The sequence below is a fragment of the Artibeus jamaicensis genome, unplaced genomic scaffold, assembly GCF_021234435.1.
Source record: "Artibeus jamaicensis isolate MK-2021 breed Jamaican fruit bat unplaced genomic scaffold, CSHL_Jam_final contig_410, whole genome shotgun sequence".
In the NCBI taxonomy this organism is placed as follows: Eukaryota; Metazoa; Chordata; class Mammalia; order Chiroptera; family Phyllostomidae; genus Artibeus; species Artibeus jamaicensis.
The window spans coordinates 405,169-426,964 of NW_026521820.1; the positions used below are offsets into that span (position 1 = coordinate 405,169).

Sequence of the window (21,796 nt, forward strand, 5' to 3'; positions counted from 1 at the left end):
AAACGGGGGAAGTGACTTAATCAGCAGAGAGAAAAGCAAGAGCCCTTGTTCCCTCTCAGACCACTTCCCAACATACAGCATCACAACAGAGTGACTTGGGTTGCTTCGCCCTGGTGAACACCTAAGGCTCCACACCTCATACATAACAGGCAGGTCAAGACAAAAAAAAAAAAAAGGCCCAAATGAAAGAACAGATCAAAGCTCCATAAAAAATACAGCTAAGTGATGAAGAGACAGTCAACCTATCAGATGAGCAGTTCAAAACACTGGTGGTAATCAGGATGCTCACAGAATTGGTTGAGTATGGTTGCATATTAGATGAAAAAATGAAGGCTATGCTAAGTGAAATAAAGGAAAATGTACAGGGAACCAATAGTGATGGGAAGGAAACTAGGACTCAAATCAACAGTGTGGACCAGAAGGAAGAGAGAAATATCCAACCAGGAAAAAAAAATGAAGAAACAAAATTTCAAAAAAATGAGGAGAGGATTAGGAGAGATGTCCAGGACATCTTAAACATTCCAACATCTAAATTATAGAAGTACCAGATGGGGAAGAGGAAGAGCAACAAGTGGCAAAGATATTTGAACAAATAATAAAGCAGAACTTCCCCAATCTGGCAAAGGAAATAGACTTCCTGGAAATCCAGGAAGCTCACAGAGTCCTGAAGAAGTTGGACCCAAGAAAAAACAGACGAAGGCACATCATAATTACATTACCCAACATTAAGTTTTTGTTTTAAATATATTTTATTGATTGTGTTATTACAGTTGTCCCATGTCCCCCCTTCATTTTTCTTTACCCTGAACACCCCTTCCCATGCACATTCCCCACTTTAGTTCATGTCCATGTGTCTTAAGTTCATTAGCTTTCACATTTCCCATACTATTTTTGCCTTCCCCATCTATTTTCTACCTACCATCTATGCTACTTATTCTCGGTACCTTTTCCCCATCTCCCATCCTCCCACTCCCCTGTTGCTAACCCTCCATGTGATTTCCTTTCTGTGGTTCTGTTCATGTTCTAGTTGTTTGCTTAGTTTGCTTTTGTTTTAAGTGTGGTTGTTAATAATGGAGTTTGCTGTCTTTTTACTGTTCATGTTTTTTATCTTCTTTTCCTTAGATAAGTCCCTTTAACATTTCATATAGTAAGGGCTTGGTGATGATAAACTCCTTGAACTTGACCTTATCTGAGAAGCACTTTATCTGCCCTTCCATTTTAAATGCAAGCTTTGCTGGATAGAGCAATCTTGGATGTAGGTCTTTGGATTTCATGACTTGGAATACTTCTTTTCAGCCCCTTCTTGCCTGAAAGGTCTCTTTGGAGAAATCAGCTGACAGTCTGATGGGAACTCCTTTGTAGGTGATTGTCCCCTTATCTCTTGTTTCTTCTAGAATTGTCTCCTTCATTTTAATCTTGGGTAATGTACTTATGATGAACCTTGGTGTGTTCTTCCTTTGGTCCAACTTGTTCAGGACTCTCTGAGCTTCCTGGACTTCCTAGCAGTCTATTTCCTTTGCTAGATTAGGGAAGTTCTCCTTCATTATTTGTTCAAATAAGCTTTCCACTTGTTGTTCTTCCTCTTCTTCTTCTGGTACCCCTATAATTCAAATGTTGGAACGTTTAAAGATGTCCTGGAGGTTCCTTAGCCTCTCCTCATTTTTTTGAATTCTTGTTACTTCATTCTTTTCTGTTTGGTTGTTTCTTTCTTCCTTCTGGCCCACTCCAATTGCTTTGAGTCTCAGTTTCCTTCCCATTACTATTTGTTCCCTGTGCATTTTCCTTCATTTCACTTACTATAGCCTTCATTTTTTCATCTAATTTGTGACAAAAATATCAATTCTGTGAGCATCCTGATCACTAGTGCTTTGGACTGTGCATCTGATAGGTTGGCTATCCCTTCGTCTCTTAAAAGTATTGGTTTTGGGGCTTCAATCAGTTCTTCCATTTGAGACTTTAAAATTTTTTTTTGGTCTGGTCGCACCTGTTATGCAGTGAGGGGTGGGGCCTTAGGTGTTCACCAAGGCAGACCAACCCACATTGCTGGGTTGTGATGCTGTATGTGGGGGCAGGCTCAGAGAGGGAACAATAGCACTTGCTCCACTCTCTCTCAGATTTCATTCCCCTCTGCTGCTTCCCACAAGCAAATTGGGCCCTTCTGGTGCTGATTCCCATGTGGGTGAGTTTGCGTACATTCTAGGACCCTGTGGGTCTCTCCAATGAACTCTCCTGTGAGTCTGGGAGTCTCTCCAGACACCTCAACCCCCAAAGTGTTTTCAATCGGTGCTTTTAGGCTTTATTTTCCAGCGCAGAGGCCCTGGGTTGCATGGTCTGTCTTGATGCCTGTTTTCACCTGGTTATCTGTGCACGAATGTGGGACCACAGTCAGCCAGCCACCTTGAGTGCCACACTGGGTCTGCTCATTGCCTCCCCACGCCTTGGGTATGACAGTTGCCACCTGCGCACCTGGGTCCACCAGCCACCACTTTTTTCTGCTGCAACCCCTCTCTGCCGGCCGCTGACTCAACCCCTCTTACTGGTCTGGATGAATGGTTGTCGGACTTCCATACAGTTCAATTTTCTCTCAGTTCTAGTTGTTTTTTGTTTGTTTGTTTGTTTCTATATATTTTTGTTGTCCTTAATTTTGGTTGTTTGTGGAGGCACAGTGTGTCTAGCTATGCCTCCATCTTGGTCAGAGTCCGCCCAAGGTTAAAATTAAGGAGATGTTCCTAGAAGCATCAAGAGAAAACAAAAGAGTTACCTACAAAGAAGTTCCCATAAGACTACTAACTGATTTAAGGTCTTCTTAAAAAGAGACCTTACAAGCAAGAAGGGGCTGGAAAGAAGTATTCCAAATCATAAAAGGCAAGGACCTACATCCAAGATCCCTCTATCCAGCAAAGATTTAATTTAGAATGAAAGGGCAGATAAAGTGCTTCTCAGATAAGGTCAAGTTCAAGGAGTTCATCATCGCCAAGCCCTTATTATATGAAATGTCCAAGGAATTTATCTAAGAAAAGAAGATAAAAATATGAACAGTAAAATGACAGCAAACTCTGTTATTAACAACCACACCTAAAACAAAAGCAAACTAAGCAAACAACTAGAACATGAACAGACCCACAGAAATGGAGATCACATGGAAAGTTATCAACAGGGGAGTGGGAGGGGGAGAGAGGGGAAAAGGTACAGAGAATAAGTAGCATAGATAGTAGGTAGAAAATAGACAGGGGGAAGATAAGAATAGTATAGAAAATGTAGAAGCCAAAGAACTTATGTGTACAACTCATGGACATAAAATAAAGGGGGAGAATGTGGCTTACGTTACTTAATATAATGCTTTCCAGTTCCATCCATGCTGTCACAAATGGTATAAGCTCCTTCTTTCTCTCTGCTGCATAGTATTCCATTGTGTAAATGTACCATGTTTTTTTGATACATTCATTTGCTGGTGGGCATCTAGGTTGCTTCCAGCACTTGGCTATTGTAAATTGTGCTGCCATATACATTGTGGTGCATAGGTCCCTTCAGACTGGTGTTTCAGGGCTCTTAGAGTATAATCCCAGCAGTGGAATTGCTGGGTCAAAAGGCATGTCCACTTTTACTTTTCTGAGAAAATTCCATACTGTTTTCCACACTGGTTGCACAAACCTGCAATCTCACCAACAGTGCACTAAGGTTCTATTTCTCCACATTGTTTCCAATATTTGTTGTTTGTTGCTTTGTTTATGATGGCCATTCTGGCTGGTGTGAAGTGGTATCTCATTGTGGCTTTAATCTGCATCTCTCTGATGGCTAATGATACTGAGCATCTTTCCATATGTCTATGGACCCTCTGTATGTCCTCCTTGGGGAAGTGTCTGTTCAAGTCCTTTGCTCATTTTTTAATTGGGTTTTTTGTCTTTCTGGAGTGGAGTCATGTGAGTTTTTTATATATTTTGGAGATCAGACCCTTGTCTGAGGTATCATTGGCAAATATGTTTTCTCCTACAATTGGTTCCCTTTTCATTGGAATGCTGTTTTCTTCAGCTGTACAGAAGCTTTTTATTTTGAAGAGATGCCATTTGTTTATTCTTTTCTTTATGTCCTTTGCTTTGAGAACATGTCAGTGAAAATATTGCTGTGTGGAATATCTGAGATTTTTCTGCCTATGTTCTTCTCTAGAACTTTAATGGTGTCAAGACTTATATTTAAATCTTTTATCCACCTTGATTTTGGTGTATGGTGAAAGTTGGTGGTCAAGTCTCATTTTTTTGCACGTAACTGTCCAGTTCTCCCAACACCATTTGTTGAAGAGGCTGTCTTTCCTCCATTTTATGTTGCTTCCCCCTTTGTAGAATATTAATTGACTGTAGAGATTTGGGCTCTCTATTCTGTTCCATTGATCCATGTGTCTGTTTTTATGTCAGTACCAGGCTGTTTTGACTACAGTGTCCTTGTAATACAGTTTGATATCAGGTATTCTGATTCCTCCTACTTTGCTCTTCTTTCTCAAACTTGCTGCAGCTATTGAAGGTCGTTTATGGGTCCATATAAATTTCTGAAATGTTTGTTGTATATCTGTGAAGTGTGCCATTGGCATGTTAATAGGTATTTCATTGAATCTACAAATTGCTTTGGGTAGTATGGACATTTTGATGACGCTAATTCTTCCGATCCATGAACACAGTATATATTTCCATTTGTTTGTGTCTTCCTTAATTTCTTTCTTCAGTGTTGTGTAGTTTTCTGAGTATGGGTCTTTTACATCCTTGGTTAGGTTTATTCCTAGGTATTTTATTTTTCTCATTGCTATACCAAATGGGATTTTTTTTTCTTGATTTCTGCTTCTGCTGTTTCACTGTTGGTATACAAAAATTCCTTTGGTTCCTGGATATTGACTTTATACCCTGCTGTTTTGCCTAATTCATTTATTACATTGAGCAGTTTCTTGGTGGAGTTTATAGGGATTTTCTATGTACACTATCATGTCATCTGCAAACGATAATAGTTTTGCTTCCTCCCTTCCAATGTGGATGCTTTTTATTTCTCTTTTTTGTCTGATTGCTGTGGCTAGGACTTCCAGTACTATGTTGAATAGAAATGGTGAAAGTGGGCATCCTTGTCTTGTTCCTGATCTTAGTGGGAAAGCTGTAAGTTTTTGTTCATTGAGTATGATATTGGCTGTAGGTCTCTCATACATGGCCTTTATTATGTTGAGGAATGCCCCCTTTATTCCCACTTTGCTGTTTTTTTCATAAATGGGTTCTGTACCTTATCAAATGCTTTTTCTGCATCTATTAATATGATCGTGTGTTTTTGTCTTTTGTTTTGTTTATGTGGTGTATTATGTTTATTGATTTGTGAATATTGTATTATCGTTGCATCCCTGGGATGAACCCCACTTGATCATGGTGTATGATCTTTTAAATGTATTGTTGAATGTGGTTTGCCAGTATTTTGTTGAGGATTTTAGCATCTGTGTTCATCAGTGATATTGGCCTGAAGTTTTCTGTCTTTGTTACCTGGTTTTGGGATTGGGGTGATGTTGGCTTCATAAAGAGTTTGGGAGTCTGCCATCTTTTTTGATTTTCTGAAATACTCTGTGGAAGATGTGGGATAGCTCTCCCTTAACTGCTTTTAAAATTCTCCCATGAAACCAACTGGTCCAGGGCTTTTCTGTGTTGGAAGCTATTAATTATTGTTTCAATAATTGGTCTGTTATTGGTCTGTTCAGGCTTTCTGCTTCTTCTTCATTCAGTTTTGGAAGATTATATTTTTCTAGAAATTCATCCATTTCACCTAGGTTTTCAAATTTTTGGCATATAGTTCTTCATAGTCATTTCTTACATTCCTTTGTATTTCTGTGGTATCAGTTGTAATCTCTCTTCTTTCATTTCTGATTGTGTTTACTTGGGTCCTCTTCCTTTTTTTCTTGATGAACCTCCTTAAAGGCTTGTTGATTTTGTTCATCTTTTCCAAGAACCAGCTCCTGGATTCATTGATCCTTAGAATTGGGCTTCTAGTCTCTATGTTGTTTAATTCTGCTGTGATCTTGGTTATTTCCTCCCTTCTACTTGCTCTGGGGTGTCTTTGTTGTTGTCCCTCATGTTCTTGTAGGTGTAGAATTAGGCTGTTTATTTGAAATGTTTCTATGTTTTTTAGGTAAGCCTATATTGCTACGAACTTCCCTCATAAGACTGCCTTTGCTGTGTCCCATAAGTTTTGGATTCTTGTGAGTTCGTTTTCATTTGTTTCAGAAACTTTTTGATTTCCATTCTTGACCCACTCATTGTTTAATAGCATGCTACTCAATCTCTGTGAGTTTGAGTGTTTTTCCTTGAGGTTGGTTTCTAGTTTCAGCTCTTCGTGGTCAGAGAAAATGCTTCATATGATTTCAATTATCTTGACTCTGTTGAGGCTTGTTTTGTGTCCTATGCTGTGGTCTGTCTTTGAAAATTTTTCAAGTGCACTTGAAAAGAATGTGTATTTTGCTTCTTTGGGATGAAAGGCTCTATATACACCAGTTCAGTCCATTTGTTCAATTCCACAACATCTTTGTTGATATTTTGTTTGAAAGATGTGTCCATTTTTGACAGTGGGGTATTAAAATCCTCTACTATCATTGTGTTGCTGTCAATATCTTTCTTGAAGTCCTCCATGATTTTCTTTATGTATTTGGGTGCCCCTACGTTGAGTGCATATGTATTTACAATGTTGATGTCTTCTTGGTTGATTCTTCCCTGGAGTATTACGAAGTTACATTCTGGGTCTCTTTTTATAGCCCTTGTTTTGAAGTCTATTTTGTCTGATATGAGTATATGGGGGGGGGAGAAAGTATCTTGTCTTCTTTTTTTCTGTCCGTTTGCTTGGAATATTTGTTTCCAGTTTTCACTTTCTTGATGAACTTTCACTTTCAGTCTGTATATGTCTTTTGTTTTGAGGTGGGTCTCTTCTAGGTAGCATATGTGTGGGTGATGCTTTTGTATCCATTCAGCTACTCTATGTCTTTTGATTAGAGCATTTAATCCAGTCACATTTAAGGTTATTATTGATATGTACTTATTCATTGCCATTATTTGTACCTGTGATCCTCTCTCTCTCTCTCTTCCTTTTTTTTCTTAAAGAGGTCCCTTTATCATCTCTTGCAGAGCTGGCTGGGAAAGGTGTATTGTTTTAGACTTCTTTTGTCTGGCAAGCTCCTTATTTATCCTTCCATTTTAGTTGAGAGCTTTGCTAGATAGAGTAGTCTTGGTTGCAGGCCTCTGGTTTTCATTACTTGGAATATTTCTTGCCATTCTCTTGTGGCTTGGAGCATTTTCATTGAGAATTCAGCTGATAGACTTATCAGGGCTCCTTTGTATGTTACTTCCTATTTCTCCCTTGCTTCTTCTAAGATTCTCTCTTTGTTTTGGAATTTTGCCATTTTAATTATGATGTGTCTTCAAGTGAGTCTCTTTGGTTCCCTCTTAATTAGGACTCTCTGTGTTTCCTGGATTTGTGTGACTTTTTCTCTCATCAAAGTAAGGAAGTTTACTATCATTACTTTTTCAAACAGGTTTTCTATCCCTTGCTCTTCTTGTCTTTCTGGTATCCCTATTACATGGGTATTATTATGTTTCATGTTGTCTTGTAGTTCCCTTACCACCTGTTTCTTCTTTCTGAGTCTCTTTTCTTTCTCTTACTCTATTTGTGAGTTTTTTCTACCTTGCCTTTCAACTTGCTGATTCAGTCCTCTGCTTCATCTAGCCTGCTTGTAAATCCTCCTAATGCGGTTTTTAAAAAAAAATATTTTATTTATTTATTTTTAGAGAGAGGGGAAGGGAAGGGGAAAGAATGGGAGAGAAATATTAATGTGTCATTGCCTCTCATGTGCCCCCTACGGGGGACCTGGCCTAAAACCCAGGCATGTGCCGTGGCTGAGAATCCAACCGGCGACCCTTTCCTTCACAGGCCTGTACAAAATCCACTGAGCTACAGCAGCCAGGGCTCTAATGTGTCTTTTATTTTTGAGATTTTATTGTTCATTTCTTTCTGTTTATAGTTTTTATTTCTTTTTTCATGCTGATGTAGTTCTCACTCAGTTCCTTGTAGTTTTCTGTGAACTCCCTGAGCATCTTTTTTTAAATTTTATTGATTATGCCATTACAGTTCTGTCCCCCTCTTCATTCCCCTCCACCCTGAACATCCCCTCCCCCACCATTTCCCCCTTTTAGTTTATGACCATGTGTCTCAAGTTCTTTAGGTTCTATATTTCCCATACTATTCTTGCCCCCCCCATCTATTTTCTACCTACTGTCTATGCTACTTATTTTCTGTACGTTCTCCCCCCTTCTCCTCCTCCCACTCCCCTGTTGCTAACTCTCCATGAGATCTTCATTTCTATGGTTCTGCTCATGATCTAGCTGTCCTCTTAGTTTGCTTTTGTTTTAGGTGTGGTTGTTAATAACTGTGAGTTTGCTGTCCTTTCACTGTTCATCTTTTTAATATTTTTCTTAGATAAGTCCCTTTAACATTTTATATAATAAGGGCTTGGTGATGATGAACTCCTTGAATTTGATCCTATCTGAGAAGCACTTTATCTGTCCTTCCATTCTTTTTTTTTTTTGGATGCATCAAAGTTTATTTAGTCAATTTCAAATAGTGCATTAAAGTTGTTATCTATTTTTCATTGATATTACAAAGCATATAGCAATGAACATTCTTGTGCAAAAAATCTCTTTGCATACTTCTGATTATTTCTTTAAGATAGTTTTTTAAAAATTTTTTATTGATTATGCTGTTACAGTTGTTCTATTCCCCCTTTCATTCCCCTCCACCCTACCCCCCCATCCACACCATTACCCCCCCTTTAGTTTATGACCATGTGTCTCAAGTCCTTTAGATTCTATGTTTCCCATGCTATTCTTGCCCCCCTTCTATTTTCTATCTACAGTCTATGCTACTTATTTTCTGTACCTTCTCCCCCCATCTCCTCCTCCCACTCCCCTGTTGCTAACCCTCCTTGAGATCTTCATTTCTATGTTTCCACTCCTGATCTAGCTGTCCTGTTAGTTTGCTTTCATTTTAGGTGTGGTTGTTAATAATTGTGAGTTTGTTGTCCTTTCACTGTTCATGTTTCTTTAACTTCTTTTTCTTAGGTAAGTCCCTTTAACATTTCATATAATAAGGGCTTGGTGATGATGAACTCCTTGAATTTGATCTTATCTGAGAAGCACTTTATCTGTCCTTCCATTCTAAATGAAAGTTTTGCTGGATAGAGCAATCTTGGTTGTAGGTCTTTGGATTTCATGACTTGGAATACTTCTTTCCAGCCCCTTCTTGCCTGTAAGGTCTCTTTTGAGAAATCAGCTGACAGTCTGATGGGAACTCCTTTGTAGGTGACTATCTCCTTATATTTTGCTGCTTCTAGGATTCTCTCCTTCATTTTAATTTTGGCTAATGTAATTATGATGTGCCTTGGTGTGTTTCTTCTTGGATCCAACTTCTTTGGGACTCTCTGAGCCTCCTGGATTTCCTGGAAGTCTATTTCCTTTGCCAGATTGGGGGAATTCTCCTTTATTATTTGTTCAAATAAGTTTTCCACTGGTGGAGGTTCCTTTCCCCCTTCTGGTACCTCTATAATTTGAATGTACGAGTGTTTAAAGATGTCCTGGAGGTTCCTAAGTCTCTCATTTTTTTGAATTCTTGTTTCTTCATATTTTCCTGTTTGGTCATTTTTTCCTTCCTTCTGGTTCACTCCCTTGATCTGAGTCCCAGTTTCCTTTTCATCACTATTGGTTTCCTGTGCATTTCCATTCATTTCAATTAGTTTAGCCTTCATATGTTCCTCTAATTTGTGACTAAAGTCAACCAGTTCTGTGAGCATCCTGATCACCAGTGTTTTGAACTGTGCATCTGAAAGTTTTGCTATTTCTTTGTTGCTTAGCGTTATGGGCTCTTGGGCTTTGAGATCTTCTTGAGCTATTTTTGGTCTGTTCCCGCCCGTTAAGTATGAGGAGCAGAGCCTTAGGTATTCACCAGGGTGGGGCCACACAGGTCGCTGTTTTGTGACGCTATATGTGGGGCGGGGTCAAAGTGGGGAAATGGCAGCCCCTTCTGCTCCATCCTGTACCTGGGACCTGCTGGGTCCTGTCTCACTGCCCACTCCCTCACTGGTCTATCTGCACAGGAATGCACCAGCACAGTCAACCTGCTGCCCTGAACCCTCGCTGGGTCCGCTGTTCAGTCACTGGGTTGCTCACGGGGTAGCTCACTGGGTCTACCCATTGGAACCCCATGCCTGAGATCTGTGCGTCTGCGTCCATCTGACCAAGTTTTCCTGTGCAACCCTGCTCCACCAGCTGCTGGCTTTGACTCTCTTACTGGTCAGGCTGAAGAATTTGTTGTTATCAGACTTCCAAGAAGTTCAATTTTCTGTGTTGTGGCTGTGTTTTCTGTTGCTAATATTTTCTTGTCTCTAAATTTGGTTGTGTGAGAAAACACAGTGTGTCCACCTATGCGTCCATCTTGGTGGATATCCTTTCCCTCGAGCATCTTTATAACCACTAATTTGAATTCTATATTTGATAGTTTGGTTACCTTCATTTTGTTTAGGTCTTTTAGTGGGGAGTTTTTTGTTTCTTTTAATATCATGTTCTTTTTGTGTCTCACAACTTTACTTTCTTTTAAGATTTTTATTTTTATTTATTTATCTTTAGAGAGGAAGCAAAGGAGAGAGGGAGAGAAATATCAATGTATGGTTGCCTCTCGTGCGTCCCCTCCTGGGACTTGTCCTGCAACCCAGGCATGTGCCCTGACTTGGAATCGAATTGCGATCCTCTGGTTCCCATAACGGTGCTCAGTCCACTGAGCTACGCCAGCCAGGGCCTATCTCACCATTTTAGATGATTCTTTTTGTTTGTGTGCTTCCTTATGTTTCAATTTGTTAGCTGACTTTGTAAGGTGAACTTCTATGGTAAGAATTCTATGAGGTTCAGTGGTATGGTCTTTGATTTTTTTGACTGGTTGCTCTAGGTTTGCCCTTCTGTTTGTGTGGGCTCTCTTGTTGTACTTGTGTTTGTACTTTTTGGTGGTTCATTTATTGGTGGTTTTTCTCCTGCAGCAGGTATACTGATGTTCACAGCTCTCACCTATTCTTGTATTTGCTCAGTGGCAGGGGGTAGGCAAAGTGGATTAAAACAGCAAGAGAATATTTTATGGGGTTTAAAATACCAGTAAGTAGAGAAGAGATATGAGATTCTTTGGATAAGTATAGCCTTAACTGTGGTATTTCACCCAATTAGCCACTCTTTATAAAAGATGAAAGAGAAATAAGACTCTTGGTAGAGGGGAGGATGATTGTGAGCTGAATCCAGAAAACAGAGTGCTTGTGCAAGGTTAGATGAGGAGGTATAGTGAGATTAAAGTATAGAAAGTTGATGTAGTGTGAGAGAGAATAGAGTTAACCACAACAATAATAATGCTCAGGGTTAAAGTGAAGCGGGCTAAGATCTTGTGGGGTTGCTGTGTAGTATGTACAATTGTATGGAACAACAATTATTTACAATAGTACTGAAACAACAATAATATGAGAAGAAATAAATGACTTGGATATACAGAGTAGAAATTACCCAACAGAGCATTGTGCATTATTGGAACATGGGTGAAGTGAAAGAAGGAAAATTAAAATGCAATACAGAGAGAGAATAAGGAAAACAGTCAAGCAATGCAATTAAACAAGAAAATAAATTGAGGAAAACTAAACATAAGGAAGGGAAATGAAAAAATACTAATAAAATAAAAGTGGTAAAAATATTTATTTGTGAATAATAATACACATACACAATAAACAAGGGGTTAACCTTGTGCTCCCCCTTTTGATTTGTTTCTGGACCTTTGTAACTTGTATCTTATTGTCTCACTTGGATGAAGAAAAAAAAAGAAAACAACAAAAAAGGTGGGGGCGGATTCTGAGAAGGACTTCCACCAAGATGGAGGCATAGGTGGAAGCACTGTGCCTTCTCACACAACCAAGTCTAAAAACAACAAAGTTTAGTAACAAAAACGTAGCTAAACCACAGAAAATTTAACTATATGGAAGTCTGACAACAACAAACCCTTCAGCCAAACCGGTAAGAGGGGCAGAGCCAGCAGCACAGCAGGGCTGGGCAGGAAAGATCCACCAGACCGACCCAGGCGCGCAACCCTGGGACTCCGGCAGCCGTGGGCGGATCCCAGGTGTGGAGTTGCGGGTGGACCCACTGAGGACCCAAGATGGTAGACTCACTGAGGGCTGACCACGGTCACACATTCGCGTGCAGATACACTGGTGAAGGAGCGAGCGGTGAGACAGACCATGCAGGCCCCAGTGGTGGGAAGCGGCAGAGGGGACCACCATTGTCCCTCTCTGACCCTGCCCCCACATACAGCATCACAAATCAGCGACCTGCGTAGCGCTGCCCTGGTGAACACCTGAGGTTCCGCTCCTCAGACTTAATGGGCGCTAACAGACCAAAAATGGCTCAAGAAGATCTCTTTTTGTTTTTTTTTTAATTAATTTATTTTTTTGAATTGATTATGCTGTTACAGTTGTTCTATTCCCCCCTTCATTCCCCTCCACCCTGCCCCCCCATCCCCACCATTACCCCCCTTTAGTTTATGTCCATGTGTCTCAAGTCCTTTAGGTTCTATATTTCCCATACTATTCTTGCCCCCCCCCATCTATTTTCTATCTACTGTCTATGCTACTTATTTTCTGTACCTTCTTCCCCCATCTCCTCCTCCCACTCCCCTGTTGCTAACCCTCCTTGAGATCTTCATTTCTATGTTTCCACTCCTGATCTAGCTGTCCTTTTAGTTTGCTTTCGTTTTAGGTGTGGTTGTTAATAACTGTGAGTTTGTTGTCCTTTCACTGTTCATGTTTCTTTAACTTCTTTTTCTTAGATAAGTCCCTTTAACATTTCATATAATAAGGGCTTGGTGATGATGAACTCCTTGAATTTGGTCTTATCTGAGAAGCACCTTATCTGTCCTTCCGTTCTAAATGAAAGTTTTGCTGGGTAGAGCAATCTTGGTTGTAGGTCTTTAGATTTCATGACTTGGAATATTTCTTTCCAGCCCCTTCTTGCCTGTAAGGTCTCTTTTGAGAAATCTGCTGACAGTCTGATGGGGACTCCTTTGTAGGTGACTGTCCCCTTAGCTCTTGCTGCTTCCAGGATTCTCTCCTTCATTTTAATTTTGGCTAATGTAATTATGATATGCCTTGGTGTGTTTCTTCTTGAGTCCAACTTTTTTGGTACTCTCTGGGCTTCTTGGATTTCTTGGAAGTCTATTTCCTTTGCCAGATTGGGGAAATTTTCTTTTATTATTTGTTCAAATAGTTTTTCCACTGGTGGTTGTGTCTTTCCCCCTTCTGGTACCCCTATAATTCGGATATTGGAGCGTTTAAAGATGTCCTGGAGGTTCCTAAGACTCTCCTCATTTCTTTGAATTCTTGCTCCTTGACTCTTTTCTGTTTGGCCATTATTTGGTTTCTTCTGGTTCACTCCATTGATTTGAGTCCCAGTTTCCTTTTCATCTCTATGGGTTTCCTGTGGAATTCCATTCATTTCCCTTAATTTAGCCTTCATATGTTTCTCTAATTTGTGGCTATAATCCACCAGATCTGTGAGGAAGCTGATGACCAGTGTTTTAAACTGTGCGTCTGAGAGTTTTGCTATTTCTTCGTCACTTAGATTTATCTCTGGGGCTTTGAGTTCTCCCTGAGACATTTTTGGTCTGTTCTGGCCCTTTAAGTGGGAGAAGCGGCGCCTTGGAGTCCCAGGTCGCTGGGTTGTGACGCTGTATGTGGGGGCGTGGTCAGAGCGGGGAAATGGCAGCGCCCTCTATTGCCGCCGCGGCCGCCGTCTATCGTCGCCGCCGCCGCCGGTCCAACCGCTCACTCCCTCACTCGCATGCAATTAGGCAACCACAGTCAACACGCTGCACCGCCTCCCCACTGTCTCCTCTGCAGTCGCTCACCCGGTGGGTTGCTCGGTCGCTCACTAGGTCTAATCCTGGGTTTGGAACCCGTGCGACTGGATTCGCGCGTCTGGATTCCGCGCCGGTCCGACCGAGCCCTCCTTTGTAACTCCTCACCCGACGCTGGTTTCACCCCTTACCGGTCGGGCTGAAGAATTTGTTGTTAGCGGACTTCCGAAAAGTTCAGTTTTCCGTGTTCTGGTTGTGTTTTCTGATGCTAATATTTAGTTGTCCCTAAACTTGGTTGTGTGAGGAGGCACGGCACATCCACCTAAACCTCCATCTTGCGGAAGTCCTTCTCAAGAAGATCTCAAAGCCCTAGAGTCCATAATGCTAAGCAACAAAGAAATAGCAAAACTTTCAGATGCACAGTTTAAAACACTGGTGATCAGGATGCTCACAGAACTGGTTGATTTTAGTCACAAATTAGAGGAACAAATGAAGGCTAAACTAATTGAAATGAAGGGAAATACACAGGAAACCAATAGTAATGGAAAGGAAACTGGGACTCAAATCAATGGAGTGGACCAGAAAGAAGGAAGAAGCAACCAAACAGAAAAGAATGAAGAAACAAGAATTCAAAAAAATGAGGAGAGGCTCAGGAACCTTTAGGGCATCTTTAAACGTTCCAACATCTGAATTATAGGAGTACCAGAAAGGGAAGAGGAACAGCCACCAGTGGAAAACTTATTTGAACAAATAATAAAGGAGAATTCCCCCAATCTGGCAAAGGAAATAGACTTCCAGGAAATCCAGGAGGCTCAGAGAGTCCCAAAGAAGTTGGATCCAAGAAGAAACACACCAAGGCACATCATAATAACATTGCCCGAGATTACAATGAAGGAGAGAATTCTAGAAGCAGCAAGAGGTAAGGAGATAGCCACCTACAAAGGAGTTCCCATCAGACTGTCAGCTGATTTCTCAAAAGAGACCTTACAGGCAAGAAGGGGCTGGAAAGAGGTATTTCAAGTCATGAAATCCAAAGACCTACATCCAAGATTGCTCTATCCAGCAAAGCTATTATTTAGAATGGAAGGGCAGCTAAAGTTGCTTCCCAGATATGGTAAAGGTAAAGGAGTTCATCATCACCAAGCCTTAGGTATGTTAAAAGGACTTACCTAAGAAAAAGAAGATGATCAAAACTATGTACAGTAAAATGACAACAAACTTACAACTATCAACAGCTGAATGTAAAAACAAAATAAAATACAAAAGCAAACTAAGCAAACAACTAGAACGGAAACAGAATCACGGAAATGGAGATCACATGGAAGGTTAGCAGTGAGGGTAGGGAGAGGGGGATAAAGGGGAAAATGGTACAGGGAATAAGAAGCATACATGCTAGCTAGAAAATAGACAGTGGGTGGGTATCAAGAATTGTGTAGAAAATGTAAAAGCCAAAGAACTTATATGTACAACCCATGGACATGAACTAAAGGAGCAGGGGGAATGCAGGTGGGAGGAGGTGTGCTGGGCAGAGGGGAATAAAGGGGGGGGAATGGTACAACTGTAGTAGCATAATCAATAAAATATATTTTAAAAAAGGAAATGTGGTTACAATAAATAAAAAATAAGCTATGTGCAAAGAAAAAAGCAAAAAGCTGGGACAACAATACTTATATCAGAAAAACAGACTTCAAAAGAAAGGGCATGTAAGAGACAAAGAAGGTCACTACATTTAAGGGAATAGTTCATGAAGAAGATATAACCCTTGTAAACATTCATGCACTCAATATAGGGGCACCTAAATCTATATGGAAAATCATGGAGGACTTCAAGAAGGATAGCGACAGCAACACAGTCATTATAGGGGATTTTAATGCCTCATTGTCAACAACAGACAGATCTTCCAAGCAAAAAATCAACAAGGATTTTGTGGCATTGAAACAACACTGTGGATCAAGTGGATTTAATTGATATATACAGAACCTTCCAAGCCAAATAAGCAAAATACACATTTTTCTAAAATACACATAGATCATATTCAAAGATAGACCACATGGTATCACAATGACTTGAAACTAGAAACCAACCTGAAGGAAAAAACTGTTAAATATTCAAATACATGGAGACTGAATAACATGCTATTAAATAAGTTAACAATGAGATCAAGGACAAAACCAAAAAGTACCTGGAAACAAATGAAAATGAACACACAACAGCCCAAACCTATGGGATACTGCCAATGCAGTCCTCAGAGGGAAGTTCATAGCAGTAGAGGGTTACTTAAAAAGAGATAGAAAAGTCTAAAAAAAAAACTAACCTAACCATACATCTACCTGTACACACACCTGTACTTGGGAAACTACAAAACACTGAAGAAAGAATTTAAGAAAGACAAATAAATGGAAGCATATACTGTGTTCATAGACTGGAGGAATTAACATCATTAAAATGTGCATACTACCCAAAGCAATCTATAGATTCAATGCAATCCCTATTAAAATGCCAATGGCATATTTTACAAATATAAAACAAGTATTTAAAAAATATATATGGATCAAAAAACAACCCTGAATATACTCAGCAATCTCTAGAAAGAAGAACAAAGTTGCAGGGATCACAATACCTAATATCAAACTATACTGCAAGTCCATTGTAATCAAAACAGTCTGGTACTGGCATAAGAACACGCACATAGGTCAATGAAACAGAATGAAGAGCTTAGAAATAAACCCATGTCTCTATGGTCATTAAACACTTGACAAAGGTGACAGGAGCATAGAACGAAGTTAAAAATAGCCTCTTCAATAAATGGTGTTGAGATCTGGACAGGTACATGCAAAAAAAAATAAAACTAGACTATCAACTTACACTATACACTAGAATAAACTCAAAATAGATAGAAAGACTTAAATATAAGTTGCAATACCATAAAAATCCTAGAGGAAAACATAGTCACTAAAATTTCGGATATCTTATGTAGCAATATTTTTGTCAATATATCTCCTAGGGCAAGGGAAATAAAGGAAAAAATAAACAAATGGGACTACTCAATTAAAAACTTCTACACAGCTAGAGAAACAATCATCAAAATGAAAAGGGAATTGACCATATGAGAAAATATATTTGGTAATAATACCTCAGACAAGGGTTTGATCTCCAAAATATAAAAAGAAACCATACAACACCAGGAAGACACACAATCCAGTTAAAAAATGGGACAAGGACCTGAAAAGACACTTCTCCAAGGAGGACACAGAGATGGCCCATAGACATATGAAAGGATGCTTAACGTCAGTAGCCATCAGAAAGATGCAAATTAAAACCCTAATGAGATACCATCTCACACTGGTCAGAATAGCCATCATTAATAAATCAAGAAACAGTAAGTGCTGGCGAGGATGTGGAGAAAAGGGAACCCTAGGTCAGTGTTGGTGAGAATATAAACTGGTGCAGCCAAGTGGAAAACAGTATGGAATTTCCTCAAAAAATTAAAATGTAACTGCCTTTGGATGCAGTGATTCCACTGCCTGGATTATACCCTAAATCCCTGAAATACCAATTCAAAAGAACCTATGCACCCATATGTTCATAGCAGTATTATTTACAACAGCCAGATGCTGTAAACAGCCTAAGGGACCATCAGTAAATGAATGGATCAAAAACTGTGGTACATTTACACAGTGGAATACTAAGCAGCAGTAAGGAAGAAGGAATTCTTACCCTTGGCAACAGCATGATTGGACATTGGAACTGGACACTATCATTCTAAGTGAAATACGGCAGGTGGTGAAAGAGAAATACCACATGATCTCACCTATAAGAGGAACCCAATAAACAAAACAAATGAGCAAAATAAAATGAGATGCATGGAAACAAGGAAGAGACTGACAGTGACTGGAGGTGTAGAGGGAAGGGGATAAGGTGGAAAAAAGAGGAAGGGACTAATCAAGAAACATGTATGAATGACTCATGAACATGTAGAAAAGGGTAGGGATTGACTGTGATAGTAGGGGGTAGGCTGGGTGGAGGAGAGCAAAGGGGGAAAATTGGGACTACTGTAATAGAACAATAAAATATTTAATTAAAAATACTAAGAAAACCCTTACAATCTTGCTTGATTAGTGTGGCTCAGTTGGTTGAGTGTTGTCCTATAAAGCAAAAGGTCACTGATTCGATTCCTGGTCAGAGCACTTACCTGGGTTGTGGGTTGTCCTTGTTGGGGTGTATGCCAGAGGCTGCTGATCATTGTTGCCTCACACAGTGATGTTTCTCTCCCCTTCTTTCTTCCTCCCTTCCCCAAGTGTCCATCAGTAGATGAATGAATAAACAGCTATGGAACATTTACACAATGGACTACTATTGGGCAGTTAAAAAAAAAGAAATAAAGAAAAGAAAATTTTACCCTTCATGAGAGCAAAAATGGACCTGGAGAACATTATGCTAAGTGAAATAAGCCAGTCAGAGAAAGACAAATACCCTATGGTTTCACTCATATGTGGAATCTAATGAACAAACTGAGCTAGCATGCAAAATACAGACAGGCTCATAGAGAGAGAGCAGGCTGACAGCTATGGTGGGGTGGGGTGGGGTTAGGGGGTGGAGGGATCAAGCAAAAAGGGAAAAGAACTGATGGACATGGACAATAGGGCAGTAATTGGAGGGGGGAGGGTATAAGGGCCCTAAATGTTAATGAAAAAATATAATAAAAATTAAAAATAATACATTTTAAAAAAGAACTCCATGAGCACAGAAAAGATAAGTAAATAAAATCTTTAAAAATTAAAAAATAAAAAGCAGTTTTTATAAATAGGATCATTTTACTAACAATTCCTTACATTTTGTTTGTATATTACAGGTTAACTATTCCTTCACTTTAATGGTAAACCTTCGTTTATTTAGAAGGGATGTTGATGCAGCTGGATATTTTTTCTCTGCTTGTTGAATGGTAGAACTATTGAAATTGGGATGTCAAGCTAAGTGGGGAAAAGGTACTGGTTTATACTTCCCTTTGCCTGAAGTTTTGCAGAGAGAAGAGGTGAGGACAGGAAAGTTCAGTTATGACACTGATAACTCTCAAGATACATCATAATGGTGCAAGAATTTGTGGGTTTAGAATTTTATGAGAAAAACTACGTAGGTACTAAAACTGTCATTGGGTTTACTGTTGGGTAAGAGAAATGTGATCCCTAATGAAAGATCTGGAATGAATAGAATGAACTGTTGGAAATAATGGTGAACAGATTAACTAATAAATATATGAGCATATCTAATCAAATATTGACTGTATCAAACAAAAATTAATGCTTTATTTGCGGGGCTTAAAGCAACCCCAAATATAAAGCAGGATAGTATTTGACAGGATGGTGTTTACCAGTCATTTTATATCTTTTCTATGAATTGTTTGGTTATAAGTTTCGTCCATTTTCCCATTGGATATTTGGTCTTTCCCCTTAAAATTTAAAGGGCAGTTCGAGCATTTTTAAGGGTCTATGGTTTGCCAAACTGCTAGAAAGGGAAGTCTAAATGCTCACCACTCACAAAATGTGGTCTGCGGATGATTCCCATCTCCATCAGTGAAGAGTTTGACATCACTGGGGAGCTTGTTAGAACTGTAAAATTTTTGGCACCACACCTGACATTCTGAATCAGAACCTGCCTTTTAACAAGATCCCCAGTTGATTTCTATGTCTAATAATGTTTGAGAAACTTTGGTCTCAACCATCTCTTAAAGATCTCATATTGCATCTCCTCTAGGAACTTCTCCTGACTAAAAGAGAAGTGAAAGATGCCCTGGCTGGTGTGGCTTAGTGGATTGAGTGCTGCCTAGTGAACCAAAGGTTTGCTGGTTCACCCAGTCTAGGGCACTGGGTTGCAGGCCAGGTTCCTAGTAGGGAATGCATGAGATGCAACCACACATTGATGTTTCTCTCCCTCTTTTTCCCTCCCTCTCTCTAAAAATAAATAAATAAAGTCTTAAAAAATAAAATAGCAAGGGAAGAGGGGATTGTATTCCTCCAGTACCATTAACCCTAACAGGTGTCTGTGAACTCATGTGTTATATTAATTGCATACCTTTCCCCAGATGCTCTATTTTGAAGGAAAGGTTGTGTCTTCTACATGTGTTAGCAAAATTTTAAAAAGTTTGTTTTCTAAAATTAACCCATATTCTTAGAAAACAAGCATTATAAGAAACATTTAGAAAATACAGTACAGTATAATGGTTTGTCAAAAAATTAAACATAAAATGACCATATGGTACAGCAACTCCACTTCTGGATGTATACCCAAAATAATGGAAAGTAGAGGCCCAAAGAAGCATTTGTACACCCATATTCACAACAGCATTATTCACACTAGCCAAAAAGGGAAACAACCCAAGTAAGTGTCATTGATAGATTAATTGATTTTTAAAAAAGTGATACACACACACACACACACACAATAGAATATTGTTCAGGCTTAAAAGGAGGAAGTTCTGACACATGCTATGTGAAATAAGCTGGACACAAAAAGAATTATATTTATATGAGGTACCTAGAGTAGTCAAATTCCTAGAGACAGATAAATAGAATGGTGGTTGCCAGAAACTGAGGGAAGGGGGAATTACTGTGTAATGACTATAGATAGAGTTTCAGTTTGGCATGTTGAAAAAAGTTCTGGAGATGGATGTTAACAATTGGTGTTGAACACCAATGCAAATGTACTTAATGCTACCGAACTGTGCACTTAAAAATGGTTAAAATAGTAAACTTTACATTACATGTATTTTACCAAAATAAGAAATCCAAAGCCTATTTACCATTAGATTGTAAGAAACTTAAAAATTTATAATAATGAAATTTTATAAATGTCATTATAATTTTCATTATAAATAATGAAATTTATAATAAAAATTTCATTATTATAAATTTTGATCTCTAGGAATGCCTTGTATATAATAGGGTTCATATTTTTAATAAAAGTTGCAACTTTCATAGGAAAAAAAGTATAAAATTCATAGATGCATATTTTAAAAATGCACTTAATGCAAGAATAAAGAATGAAAGCTTCCTGTACACTTGCTTGGATGCTACAGTTCACAGATCTGACTACTCTTTAGAGGTTAATTTTTATTTATGCTAATAACAGATGTGCTTTTTCAGGATATATATGGAAATAATTTTAAATGAATTATGTGTCATTGAGACATATACAAATCCTATAGCAAACTTAACCAGGAAATGATACAGTAAGAGGTTATTTAAACATTAGAACTATTTGAGCATAGTGCAGTCATTTATATGCAATTTTTTAAAGCTGGCTACATTGTATCTCCACTATCTACTAGTCTCACCTTCAACTAAAGGAAAACTTACTTTCTACAGCTTTGGGACAACCAAGACAGAGTCACTCCTCAGATGGATGTATCTTCCACCACACTTAAACACCATCCATTCCCATTCCACAAAGCGCCTTCGCTTGGAGCTCATGCTCCTTTTGTAAAGGTGTGACTGCCTCTCTCCAGGAGTTGATGCAGTAAAAACTCACACAATTCTAGTTGGGGATTAAAAAAAAAGTCTTTAGTAAATATGTTAGCTTCCAAAGGTCATTTATTTAATAAAGTACCATAAACAGGATGCCTTAGAATAACAGAATTTACTTTCTTAGAATCCTGAAAGCTAGAATTCCAAAATCAAGGTTTAAGCAAGCCATACTCTCTCCAAAGGCTCAAAGGGAAGAATCCTTTGTCTTGCGCCCCTCCTGGTGGTTGCCAGCAATCCTTTGTGTTCTTGACTTGCCGATGCATCATTCCGATCTTTGCTTTTGTTGCCAGAGGGCCTTCTCCTTGTATGTCTGCATCTGTATCTCTTCTCTTCTCATAAGATGTCAA

General features: G+C 39.1%; 1 long non-coding RNA gene across 1 annotated transcript; it reads right to left on the reverse strand.

Moving 5' to 3' along the window:
• Nucleotides 1–798: 798 nt before the first annotated feature.
• On the reverse strand, nucleotides 799–21,453 carry LOC128627462 (uncharacterized). Its single transcript, XR_008391636.1, has 3 exons — nucleotides 21,282–21,453; nucleotides 18,122–18,282; nucleotides 799–2,729 (listed from the first exon to the last, which is right to left on the reverse strand). It is a non-coding gene; the product is annotated as an uncharacterized LOC128627462 (long non-coding RNA).
• Between the last annotated feature and the right edge of the window lie 343 nt (nucleotides 21,454–21,796).